The 13,804-nt window shown below is 36.1% G+C and overlaps 1 long non-coding RNA gene and 1 other non-coding gene across 2 annotated transcripts in view; one reads left to right on the forward strand and one right to left on the reverse strand.

The window, feature by feature from the left end:
• Positions 1 to 13,804, reverse strand: part of LOC136793827 (uncharacterized) — a 55,248-nt gene that overhangs the window by 37,021 nt on the left and 4,423 nt on the right. The gene's annotated exons all lie outside the window — the stretch shown is intronic.
• Positions 6,246 to 6,350, forward strand: LOC131746740 (U6 spliceosomal RNA). Its single transcript, XR_009332640.1, has one exon. It is a non-coding gene; the product is annotated as a U6 spliceosomal RNA (small nuclear RNA).

Genomic DNA, 13,804 nt, shown 5'->3' on the forward strand with positions numbered 1-13,804 from the left:
TTGGGCTCACTGAGAAGATGAGGAATGAGCCATTTGATGGGGAAAAGCATTCAGGACAGAGGAAACAGGCCATGAAAGGCTTACATTCTAGCAACTCCTCATTATGCAAAGATAATTTAACCTCCAACCTCCTGCTGCATCGAGATCAAAGTTACTGGTAAATGATCGCTTTGGCTTTTCTTCCTTTGCATCTCTAACACATCCTTATATTTTTTTCTTTTCCTTCACATCTTAGATGAATAAGTGCTCCTCCTTCCAATGTCTTCTGCTTTCCCATGTCCTCCCCATCCTCCTCACCTCATTTACCCTTACTTCCACCATCTACAACCTCTTCCCATTCTGTCTCTTCAGATAGGCAGAAGTCTTTTCTAAATTAAAACACCATTGTCACTTAACTTAAACGTTTCTTCTAAGTATAGGCTATTTCCTCCATTTAAAATCAAATACTTTCAATTTCCTCACCACCGATATTCTCTTTGGCCTCTGATTTCTGCCTTCTGCCCCCTTCAGACGACTTAAACTAATCTTTTGACTCCTAAAGTCAAATTGCTCCTGGACCCTGTTCACAGTCTGTCAATTGATAATTATCACTGTCCAGGGAAGATTGATTTGGAAAGGGATACCCATCTACAATTACTTGTATTAAAATCAGGATTCAATTTGTTAAAGTTGTAAATCTTAAAACCCTGGGGGTTTTTTAATGTAATTTTATTTTTTATTGTGGTAAAATACATGCAACATAAAAGTTACCATTCAATCATTTTCAAGTGTAGAATTCAGTGGCATTAAGTACTTTCATGATATTGTATAACCACCACTGCCACTATGCACTTCCAGAACTTTTTCATTATCTCAAGCAGAATCTCTGTACCCATTAAACAAGTATGCCTGTACCACTCCGTCCCCACTGGTAAACTCTATTCTATTTCTGTCTCTATGAATTTAACTATTTTAGGTGCCTCATGTAAGTATTTGTCCTTTTGTGCTTGGCTTATTTTACTTAGCATATTTTCAAGGTTCCTCCATGTTGTAGCATTTATCACAATTTAGTTCCTTTTTAGGGCTGAATAATATTCCACTGTGTATATATACCACATTTGTTTTTCCATTCATCTGTTGATGGACATTTAGGTTGTTTCTACCTTTTGGCTATTGTGAATAATACATCTGTGAACACTGTTGTATAAGTATCTGTTTGAGTCCCTGATTTCAATTCTTTGAGGGTATATACCTACGTGTGGAATCGCAGGTTCATAGTTAATTCTATGTTCAACCTTCTGAGGACCTGTTAAACTGTTTTCCACAGAGCTGCACCATTTTACATTTCTACCAGCAATGTATAAAGATTGCAAGTTCTCCACATTCCTGATGACAAATGGTATTTCTCACTTTTTGATAAACGATGTCGTAATTGGTTAAAGTGGTATCTCATTGTGGTTTTAATTTGTACTTTCCTAATGAGTAGTGATGTTGAGCATCTTTTCATGTGCTTATTGGCTATGTGTATACCTTCTTTGGATAAATGTCTATTCAGTCCTTTCCACTCCTAAAACATCTTTATATTTTCTAATTGGGTTTTTGTTGTTGCTGTTGAGTTGTAGTTCTTTACATAGTCTAGATATTAATCTCTTAACAGATACAGGATTTGCAAATATTTTCTCTAATTCTATAGATTCTTTTCACTTTCTCTTTTGATTGAAGTATAGCTGCTGTACAATATTATATGTTACAGGTGTACAATATAGTGATTCATAATTTTTAAAGGTTATACTTCATTTATAGTTATTATAAAATACTGGCTATATTCCCTGTATTGTACAATATATCCTTGTAGCTTATTTTACCCCTAATAGTTTGTACCTCTTATTTCCCTATCCCTATGTTGCCCCTCCCTCCTTTCCTCTCCCCACTGATATCCACTAGTTTGTTTTCTATACCTATGAGTCTGCTTCTTTTTTGTTATATTCACTAGTTGCTTGTATTTTTTAGTTTCCACATATATGTGATATCATGCAGTAATTGTCTTTCTCTGTCTGACTTATTTCACTTAGCATAATGCCCTCCAAGTCCATCCATGTTGCTTCAAATAGCAACATTTCATTCTTTTCTATGGCTGAGTAGTATTCCATTGTGTATATATATATATATATATATATATATTTTATATATATATATATATATATACCACATCTTCTTTATCCATTTATCTATTGATGGACACAGATTGCTTCCATGTCTTCGCAATTGTAAATAATGCTGCCATGAACATTGGGGTGCATGTATCCTTTCGAATCAGTGGGATATTTTTGGTTTTTCGGATATATACCCAGAAGTGGAATTGCTGGGTCATATGGTAGTTCTACTTTTAGTTTTTTGAGAAATCTCCATATAGTTTTCCACAGTGACTGCACCAATTTACATTCCCACTAACAGTGTATGAGGGTTCCCTTTTCTCCACATCCTTGCCAACATTTGTTATTTGTGTTCTTTTTGATGATAGCCATTCTGACAGGTGTGAGGTGGTATCTCATGGTGATTTTTCTTTTCACTTTCTTTATAGTGTCCTTTGATGCATAAAAGTTTTAAATTTTTGATGAAGTTTAGTTTATCTATTTTTTCTTTTGTTGCCTGTGCTTCTGGTGTCCTATCTACAAAATCATTGAGAAGTCCAATGTTATAAATATTTTACCCTATGTTTTTTAAGAGTTAAACCTCATTTTTAAGTTCAACATATTCTATTTATAAATTGAATAATTTAAAGTATAAAAGGTCACTTTTACTTGTTATCAGGCTAATATTCAATTAATTATGTTTAAAAAAGTTAAATTCCCCTAAAATATTTTAAACTATGTTTTCAAATTTTATATAATCTTCAAATACTTCAAATATCTGACAGAATAAACAGCATGATTTATCTAAACATTTAAATAATCAACAAACACATATGGATTATCACAGTATTACAAAACATAGCCCTAAACTACTATAAAAATGGGAATTCAATACTTTTGAGCTATACCATAATTTTCTATATATTCCCACAGTTACAGAATCACTTATCCAACCAAAGGTAGCAGACTTTCCAACCTACTTGGCCTAAAATTTGGGGCACAAAAATGCCATAGATTTAGGTCTATCAGAGATTATGAAGTTAGGGCTCTTTCCTGAGCCCTTTCTTGCAGTGATGGTCATTCTCCTGCCTGCCCATTTTCTTCCAACCCAGTAAATAGATAGCAAATACAGAGTGAAATCAGAAAGGAAGTTAGAAAAAGAAATACAGATTGGAAAGTCCTAGTCAGAAACTGAGAGTTAGAGTTGCTGAAGATTCCAACAGACAGAGGATATGCCCTCAGACCCTTTTTTCCTTTTAAACAAGCAACATATTTTACCACCTTAGTTGTTGCTGTGACTTGGTAAGAATCTCCTCTCTGCCTAACTGAATTCTATATTATTTTTTTGCTTTCTTTTGGCCTCCCTGTTATTGATAAACCCCTTAAACTTAAAAAACCTTAACCAATATGGACTGTGATCCTCATTTTTTGGAAACTGTTTCCCTTGCTTTCATGAGGCTAAAGTCTCCTGGATTTTCTCTCATCTGTCTTCATTGCCTCTTTTGTTCTTGGATCCTTTCACTCTTTCTTCCTCCCCACACTGCATAGAGGTGACCAAGCTCCAAGTTTCACAGCAGAGCCCTCTGGCTCTCTCCATAACCACTTTCCATTGGAATCTTCAGCAACTTTAACTCTCAGCTTTTGACCAGGACTTTGCAATCTGTACCTCTATTTCCACTACTGCTGGAAATTTGCACCTAGATTTCTTGCCTTTAGCTCACACTCAACTCATCTGAAATAAAATTATTTATCCTTTTCACAAATGAACACCCTCTCTGACCTTCCCTTATGGATATTAGTATTCTCCCAGGTGCAAGACATGAAAAGTGGTAGCCTTATAAAAAGAGGATTGGGAATTGTAAAGGCAAAGGGGGCAGTAGGAATGATAGAACAGGATTAACATACCTAGAATAGAATCTTCAGAGGGAACAAAGCAAAACACCAGGGCTTAAGGGTTACATTCCCGATCCCATTCTGATTCATGGCTACGTGTCTTGCTTGGTTTAGTTGCTATGGAACAGAGTTGCCCCGGACCAAGTTCAAGCTTTGTGACTCCCATCTGTTGGGGAAGGACAAGCTTCCTGGTGAGCTAAAGCTTTCTCCACTAGTTTAAAAAAAAAGCTGTTTTAATACAATAGAGCTCAAGAGTTTTTCTTTTCAGAAGCATCCAAGCAAATCCACTGACTTCAGGGCCATAGCTCTCCCTGAACGTTGACTCTGAGGATCCTGTTGTACTCAAGCGCCCTGTAGAATTTTTGGACTCCTTTCTCTTACTTCTCACATACAGTCTGACACTAACACAGGTTTTCTTTCTCAAATATGTCTCTCAAATGTGTGTATTCTTTTCCACGCCCTCTATTACCACGAGGTCCAGGTTCTCATTACCTTATTCCTGAAGTACTTTGGCCAGTATTTGCTATCTCTTTGCCAATTTTCTTTCTCTCTCCAATGATCAAGTCTTATGGTCAGAAAGCACCTTGGAGTAAGCTAGTCCAAAGTCCATTTAACTCTTGTATCACTTCCCCAGCGTCTCTTACTGTTCCTCTAACCTAGGATAATTAATCCATCTCAAGCACAGTGATGAAGTTGAGTACCATATTACTTACTGTTCTCAAAAACTTCCAATGGGCTTTCCAGAGTAAAATTTGAACTCCAGAGCTCATATTTAAGTAAGGCTCACACGACATAATAGTCTTCAAACTCTTCAGCCTCACACCTCACCACAGCCTCTCCACCACACACAGTAGACCACTTACAGTTCCTCAAATACACCGTGCAGTTGAACTCTGCTTATCTGTCCACTTGGTTCTCTTTATCCAAGAATGTTTCATTCTCTGCTTACCAAAATCCTGCTTATTCTTCAAGAACTAAGACTCAAATTCTCCTTGTTTGAAATTGTCTTCTCCTCTCTGCTCCCACAGCATTTCATTTATATTAAAGAGGAGAGTGGCTTTACTAGTAGTTGTGCATATGTTTCTCTCCTTCAGAAAACTGTGAGCTCCTTGAGTATATATATTATGTAGTATTTTTGTTCTCTTGAGAAATTCTTGAGAAACTGAGAATTCCCTATTCTCCTGACTTTCTGCTTCTCAGACATTTTGGTTGGTCTTATATGCGGCAAAGTGTTTTTACATAATTATTAATGAAACATTAAGTTTCTCACTCTGTGCTAGCAGTACAGGGGCTGCAAGATTGAATTCTTGGCACAAATAATACATCAGGGCTAATGACTATAGCAGTAAGAGTACAACTGCTTTCCTGGCAAAGAATTGCAATGGGGTAAACTAACTTCTAGTGCCTGGTGGTGGCAACATTTTCCTCATTAGACATGCTCATGGAATGTGGTTTTGGGCATTCTTCCTAAAAGCTTAGCCTTGAGTCTAATGTTCCAAATATTCCAACCATTCTGTGAACTACTTCATACCTTTTAATAAAAATCCTTTCCCACTCAGTCAGCTAAAGTCAGCTTCTGTTGCTTACAACCAACAACCCTGACTGATAAAGATATTTTCCTTAATTCCCCATAGACCAACTAAGTCAGGATCATAATATTTAAAAGACTTTACTGAAGGGTCAGGGATAACAAAATGAAAATACTGTATTAAAAGTAACCTATCACAGGCTACTAGATAATTGCTGCTCTCGGGGGCTACAAGCCCAGCCTGCACTCACAGAGAAATTTCATAGGCCCCTGTGCCTAGTCTCTCACATGGCTACAGGCGCAGAAGCTAGCTTTATTCCTACCACAGCCAATTATCCTTAATCACAGTACACAGTGCCTAGGGCCCACAACACTTTTAGGTAGCCATGAAAATGTTTTTGTTTTAGTTTTTTAAAATGGAATTTAAAAATTAATATAATTATAATAAATATAATATGTAAATTATAATAAAAATATAATAATGAATCCAGCCTGGATTATACAACAGTCATAAAATAAAATGTGTGTGTGTGTGTGTGTGTGTGTGTGTGCAAAGCAGAATAGTGAACTAAAAAATAGACCCACACATATACGGTTAATTGAATATTTATCAATACAAAGGTGCCAAGTCAATTCAATGGGATAGGAAAGTCTTTTAAACAAATGGTGTTGGAACAACTGGAAAAAATGTATGGAAAAAATAAATCTTGAGTACTCATTTCAGTGGCTTGTATATTAAAATTGGAATGATACAGAGAAGACTAGCATGGCTTTTGCACAAGGATGACATGCAAATTCGAGAAGCAGTCCATATTTTTAGGACAGTTGATTTTAAGTATTCTTACCACACACACAAAAAATAGAAACCATGCGCAGTGATAGATACATTAATTAGCTTGATAGTGTTAATCTATTCACAATGTGTGCATATACCAAATTCTTTAATTAGAACAATCTAATTAAATAATGGGCAAAAACCTAAACAGACACCTCATCCAAGAAGATATACAGATGGCAAATAAGCATATGAAAAAGATGATCAATATTATGTGTCATCAAGCAATTACAAATTAAAACAACGAGATACCACTATATACCCATTAGAATGGCCCAAATACAAAATACTAACAACCGAATGCTGGTGAGGATGTGGAGCAACAGGAACTCTCATTTACTGTTGGTGGGAATGCAAAATGATGCAGCCATTTTGGAAGAGAGTTTGGCAGTTTCTTACGAAACTAAACATACTCTTATCATATGATCCAACAATTGTGCTCCTTGGTATTCACCCAAATGAGTTGAAAAGTTACGTCCACACAAAAACCCGTGTATGGATGTTTATAGCAGCTTTATTAATAATTGCCAAAACTTGGAAGCAAGCAAGATATCTTTCAGTAGGTGAATGGATAAATAAACTGGTATATCCAGATAGTGAAATATTAATATGAGCTATCAAGCCATCAAAAGACATGGAGGGGACTTCCCTGGTGGTGCAGTGGTTGAGAGTACGCCTGCCGCTGCAGGGAACGCGGGTTCGTGCCCCGGTCCGGGAGGATCCCACATGCCGCGGAGTGGCTGGGCCCGTGAGCCATGGCCGCTGAGCCTGCGCGTCCGGAGCCTGTGCTCCGCAACGGGAGAGACCACAGCAGTGACAGGCCCGCGTGCCGCAAACAACAACAACAAACATGGAGGAATCTTAATGGCATATTTCTAAGTGAAAGAGGCCAATCTGAAAAGGCTACATACTGTATGATTCCAACTATTCTGGAAGAGGCAAAACTACAAAGACAGTAGATAGATCAGTGGTTGTCAGGGGTTGAGGGAAGAGAGAGATGAATAGGCAGAGTATACAGGAATTTTAGGGCATTAAAAACTAATCTGTATAAAACTACTCTTTATGATACTGTAATGGTGGATGTATGTCCAAATCCAATCAATGTACAACATCAAGAGAAAATCGTAATGTAAACCATGGACTTTGGGTGCAGAAATGTTGATAGTGAGGGAGGAGGTGTAGGAGCATGAGGTATATGGGAATTCTCTACACCTTCTGCTCAGTTTTGCTGTTAATCTCAAACTGTTCTAAAAAATAAAGTCTATTAAAAAACTGAGAATATTCTTATACATATACCTGATAAAGAACTTATATCATTATACCATTATAAAGGACTCCTACAAATAAAAAATAAAAGGATTTACAAACCCAATTAAAAATAGGCAAAAGACTTGAACAGACATTTCACAGAAGTAGACGTACAAGTGGTCAATAAGCTCGTGAAAAGATACTTAACATCATTAGTCACTGGAGAAATATTAATTCAAACTACATTGAAATTCTACTTCACACCCACTAAAATGGCTAAAATTAAAGATTGGCAACATTAGTTGTTGGCAAGTGTGTGGTACAAGTGGAACTCTCATACACTGCTCATGGGAGTATAAAATGGTACAGATTTTTTTGACAACTGTTTGGGAGCTTATAAAATTATACACCCACTTAATGACCCAGGTCCAATCCTAGGTGTTTATCCAAGAGAAGGAAAATATAAATTCACAAAAACTTGACCAAGAATATTAATAGCAGCTTTATTCCCAAAACTGGAAACAAACACAAATGTCCATCAACAAGATTATGGATTTTTGAAAAAATGTTGCATATTTATACACAGGAATATTACTCAGTAATAAAATGGAATGAACTAATAATACAACAATATGGATGAATCTCTAAAACACTGGACAGAGTAAAAGAATCAGACACAAAAGAATATGTATTGTATAACTCCATTTATGTGACTTCAAGAGCAGACAAACTAATCCATGGTGATAGAAATCAGAACATGATTGCCTATTTGGGAAGGGAGATTGACTGAAGGAGGACATAAAGGAACTTTCTAGGGTTGATGAAAGTGTCTTATATCTTGATTGGGTTGTTGGTTACATGGTTACATTTGTTAAAGCTCACCCAGTTGTACACTTACCAGGTATTGCATTTCACTGCATGTTACTTTTACCTCCTTAAGAAACCTTAAGCTTGTTAAGCAAGACATATCATTTATACATCTTTTTCATTTTCTTTCCCCCTCATGCCTAGAAGAATGTCCAGAACACAATGAGTGCTCAATACATGTTTGAGGAAAGTTAAACAAATGAACAAATTGTTTTGGCAGTTTATAGACATGCAATGAGAAATTCAGGTAGCTTCTTCCAGGCATGTGTCTAGTTTCCTTCAATAACTTCTTACAGGGAGAGGGACCTTCCTTCTCTGCTTTTCTTAGACTGTCAATGTTCACTCTAGCTTTGAGCAAATTAACTCTCTTTGGTGTTCAATATACATGTATGTGTGCACATGTGGATGTCTCCACAGATGATCAATTGTCTTGAGTTTTTCTCCTGTGATAGAAACTGTCTGAATTGATGAATTATTTTTAAAATTTTATCTGATCACATAAATGGATAGTAAAAATAAACTGAAAGCTAAATCACAGGTACTTTTGAGAAAAGCATTTTTGCTTAACTAATGATTTTTAAGATAATTTTCCCTCAAAACTAGATGAATGACTATAAAATTATTCTATATTGTGCATTTTTTGTGTCAAGACTGTTTCCCAACTAAAATACTTATTATGAGAAATCTTTACAAATAATTTCGAAGTACTGAAAAATAGAAAGTTTATATAACTGTAGGTAGATATGTTAGGCTAATGTAGAAAAGAATCTTTTTTTTCCTTAGATATAATCTTTAAAATGAAATTACTTTCAGTACTTAAATGTGATCTGAAAAGAATAGATTTCTTTATAGCTTCAGTTAAAAAAAAAGCAGATGTCAGGCAAAGATGTGTTATTTATTGAATTCTAGCTATTGAAAATGTGATGTCTGAAATTACAGATGAGAACAGAGAAAATAGGGATGTGTAAATGTTAATATTTACATATCAAAGCTGTATTTTCTGAGGATATTTTGCTTTAGATTAAGTAAAAGTTACTCAGAAAATCTTAGATCTTTGAAATATTTTTCAAATATAATTGCCTTTCAATGAAAATAACTGCATTTCAAAAGCCAGAAGTTTCAACAAGTTCCAGATTAAGAAATGAAGTCCCAGTTAATTTGAGAAGATGATCGTAGGACTTTTATTTCATTATATGACTAGCATAAAAGGAAACTTCTGAACCACGTACGAGTTCTGATTCTTTACTTTCAAGTTGAGGTCACATTCCTCTCCCCTGTCATGGGATAGTCTCCTCCACAAAACACACATCTGTTTTAAATTCCTGCCACATGTGATAAATCAATGCATAACAGATAATAAATTTGGAAGACTGTATTCCTATAGGCTTTGGCTTCTATTCTTTCAGCCTTTGCAAGTCTGATGATTTTTCCATTCTTAGCTCACACAGAATGTGCTTTAGAACTCAGAACTTGTCTCCAAAGGCAATCAGTGGGAAACTTGAAATGATCAATCCTTGTTGCTGTGTCTCTATGAGCTTTGAAAAACTGAACCACCATTTCACAACTTCCTATGCTATAGTCCTTTTTATCCAGTTATGTTTAGTAACTGGGATTATTACTAAAGTGTAATGGATATTCACTATTTGGATTATTCATGTTTATTCTCTTATTTTAGTACAAATATTTTAAAAAATGTAACCCTATTTTTATTAATTAAAGCAGGACCACCAGTTGTGAGAGGGCAGTTTAAAATAATGGCTAAGGACATGAATTTGCACAGTCTGTTGCTTGAGGTGCCTTAGGCAAGTACTGAAATGCTTTAATCCTCTATTTTCTTTTCTTTTTTTTCTTTGGCCACGCCATGTGGCTTGTGGGACCTCAGTTCCCTGACCAGGGATTGAACCTGGGCAATGGCAGTGAAAGCCCAGAATCCTAACCACTAGGCCATCAGGGAACTCCCTAAACTTCCATTTTCTAATCCATAAAATGGTAGTTATGATGGGAGTAACTTCCTCATAGGTTTGTTGTAAAGATTAAATGAGATGATGCTTATAAAATACTTAGCACGGTACCTAACACATACAAAGTTTATGAGGTTGTTGGATATTAGCACAGCTGTGACTCTATCTACACCTCTTCCAACTTCTAGGGCTAAAGCCAGTGTTGCCAAGAGTGGAGTCTTATGAGAGAAAATGCTGTTCCATAGTGTGTAATTAATAATTGCAGTCAAGGGAGAACTATTTCTGTGGCCTTTCTCTTATTGGCCTCACCACATTTAGTATGTGTCTGTTTCCCCTACTAGATGCTGGGTTCTTTGAGGATAGGGTCTATGTCTTATGTCTCTGAATTACTGACTCTGGTTAATTGTCGACTCTTGCTTAGGGAATGTATAAATGAACACGTATGTGAATATACTTGAAACATTCATTTTAAATTCGAGTTATTTAAATGGTTTTAAGTAATCAGAAAGAAGAATTTCTTTTAACTGGGTCTAGTAGAGCAATACAGACATTACAGCTACAAATAAAAGGACAGTTATCAATCACATTTTTCTTTGTTCACATTTCAAAGATGAAGTCCAGTTTAGGCATTTTATGTTTGAGATGCCCATTGGACATTCAAGTGGAGAGACTGAATAGGGAGTTGGCCATAAGTTTGGAGAGGTCCTTAAGTTTCCAGAAACTTACAGAAGTTCATAAGTTTGGAGAAAATGGGGAGTTGTCAATATGGGTAGTACTTAGAGCCATAGGATAGGCTGAATAGGATCACCAAGGGTGGGGGTATAAATTAAGAGGACATAAGGTCCTAAGACTAAACCCTGGGACATTCCAAAACTTAACAGTTTGGGGTAATGATGAGAAGCCACAAAAGAGACTGAGCTAGAGAGGGTCAGAGAGATTAGAAGAACCAAGAGAAAACCAGTCATCACTTGTTCAGCTCTCATTGTCCCTGGCTCTTTTCAACATGCACTCTGATTCTTCTCATCTATCTCAGGAGCTTCTTCCAACTTCAGGGCATAATCACTAATTTTCCTATCTGCCCCTCTGCTTCTCATGACCCTCACTCAGTAATTCTCTGTTTTGCCTTTGCCTTCAGATTTGGCCAACCTGCAACTTGAGGACATAGGGTCAGGGTGTCCATTTGCAGCCTCAGCTCACATAAGCCATGCTGTACATTTCTCTTATTCCTCACCTCACCTGTCATCTTCTCCACTGAAAGAGACAGAGAGATAGCTACTCTTGATGTTCTTCGCTTCAGACCCTCTGATTCAGCTTTCAGGTTGGGTGCCTTGCACTCCCTTAAACTTATCCTAAGCACTGCTTTCCTGGACTTTCTCCTTGCCTGTGTACTGTATTCTGGCTCCAGCTCTGGGCATTCGGCCACTTTGGAAAAACCACCTGTACTTTCCAGTCAGTCCCTGAGTCCCTCTATTTCTGCACAACCCCATCCCCACTCTACCCCAACTTCAGTGGATAGCACTTTTTGCTGTGACCACTCAGGTCATTTGAGCCATAGTTGGAGGGAGGTCAAGTCTCCTGAACCCACCCTAATATATTGCCCAAGCTTTTTACTATATGGTGATCTCAAAGAGTCTGGGGAAAAAATTCCCTGGAATAGAGATGTATAAGATGGAAAATTCAAATATCTGATTCTCAGCCTACAATTTGTACTTGCTTCCTGCAATCACATGCTAAATCAGTAGAAATTTCTTGAGGGAGAACTAAGGAGTCTAATTAGCAAACGACACCTAACATTTGCCTTAGAGACTGTGGGATATAAATTAGTAGTAGGAGAAGAGAATCCCAAAATAATTATATCGGTCCTAGAACTCTTTTTGAGGGCTCTATAAGCATTGGTTGGTCCCTGTTTAGCTTAAATTCTTATCAAGTAGGGTTAGGAATGTTTAGGGGAATAGAGACTGAGGTCTAGTAACAAGCCATTTGAATTCCTGAGTTTCAAGGCCACTACACTACCAGATCTCTTAGAAAGTCAAGAATTCCCAAGTTCTAGTTTTCTTATTTGTTTTGTTGATGATGCCTGATCTAGAATAATTGTTTTCTTTACCTCAGTCCTTCAGTTAATAATAGGTAGATATGTGCTGAAATTTTCACTCACTTTTAACAGATAAGCATGTAATTGTACCTTTACTACTGTTGTGATAAAACACAATGTTTTATTCCATTGTGAAACATTCAAACAATACAGAAAGTAAACAATTTAGAAACTGAAAGTCATCTAAAGTCCTCCTCTCCTTAAATATACCCAATCCCTCCTAATAGTTTGGTGTATATTTTAAAAATATTTCTGTATTAAAAAATGGGATATATGGAACATATTGCCAAGAAATATTTTATTTGATAATATACTTTTGATACCTTTCTACGTCAGTACTTGTAGCTCTGTCTCATTTTTAATGGGTATATGATGTATTACTGTATGGATTTACCAAGATTTGTTTAGCCAAAAATGTAGGTTATATTAAGTTTTTTACAAACACAATCAATGCAAAAATTAACGTTCATGTATATATTTCTTTGCACACTGTGTGAGTACTTCTGTAGGATATATTTCTGGAATTGGATTTCTTAGGCTAAAAATACACACATTTAAAATTTTGAGAGATAATATGACCAAATTTCCTTTTTAAGAGGTTGTGTCATTTTTCATGACCATCAACAAAGTGTGCAATATCTGTGCTCATAAACATTGACCAACAGTGAGTATTATAATTGCCTGAACATGGTAGGAAGAAAATTGTATCTATTCAAATTTGCATTTCTCTAAATGTTATGGTAATGATTAAGTTAGATACTTTTTGTAAAAAATATAAAGTATTTTTAATGACTGCTTTACAAAACTGTAGTTATTATCATTAATTAAAGGTATCCCAAATGTATCTTAGGAGCAAGGCAGAAACATATATGTATATATATACATATATACACATATATATTCAATATCTACATAAAATATATGAAACCTGTTTCAAGTGCTGAATAATGACTGGTGTTGAAAGATGAGTAATGACATTTTGCCCTCCTGCTACTTTCACTCTGGGGGGAGGGGGGACATACTTGCACACTGCTAATCTAAGCAAGTGAATGGGGGAGAAAAGACACTAAATGTGGTTTGAGAACTAATCAAACTTTTGAGTCTCAGTTGGAATTTAGCATTAATATATAGCATTTTAAACTTTTACTCTTGGTATGAAATGTTACTGTGTTTTGACAAGACTTTGAAATCAACATCCAAATCTACTTGAAAGTCCACCAATAACAAACTTTCCTGTTGGTCACAATGTTTCTTTGGGTAGCTGCAATA

The sequence above is a fragment of the Kogia breviceps genome, chromosome 1 (genome assembly GCF_026419965.1).
Source record: "Kogia breviceps isolate mKogBre1 chromosome 1, mKogBre1 haplotype 1, whole genome shotgun sequence".
Lineage (NCBI taxonomy): Eukaryota > Metazoa > Chordata > Mammalia > Artiodactyla > Physeteridae > Kogia > Kogia breviceps.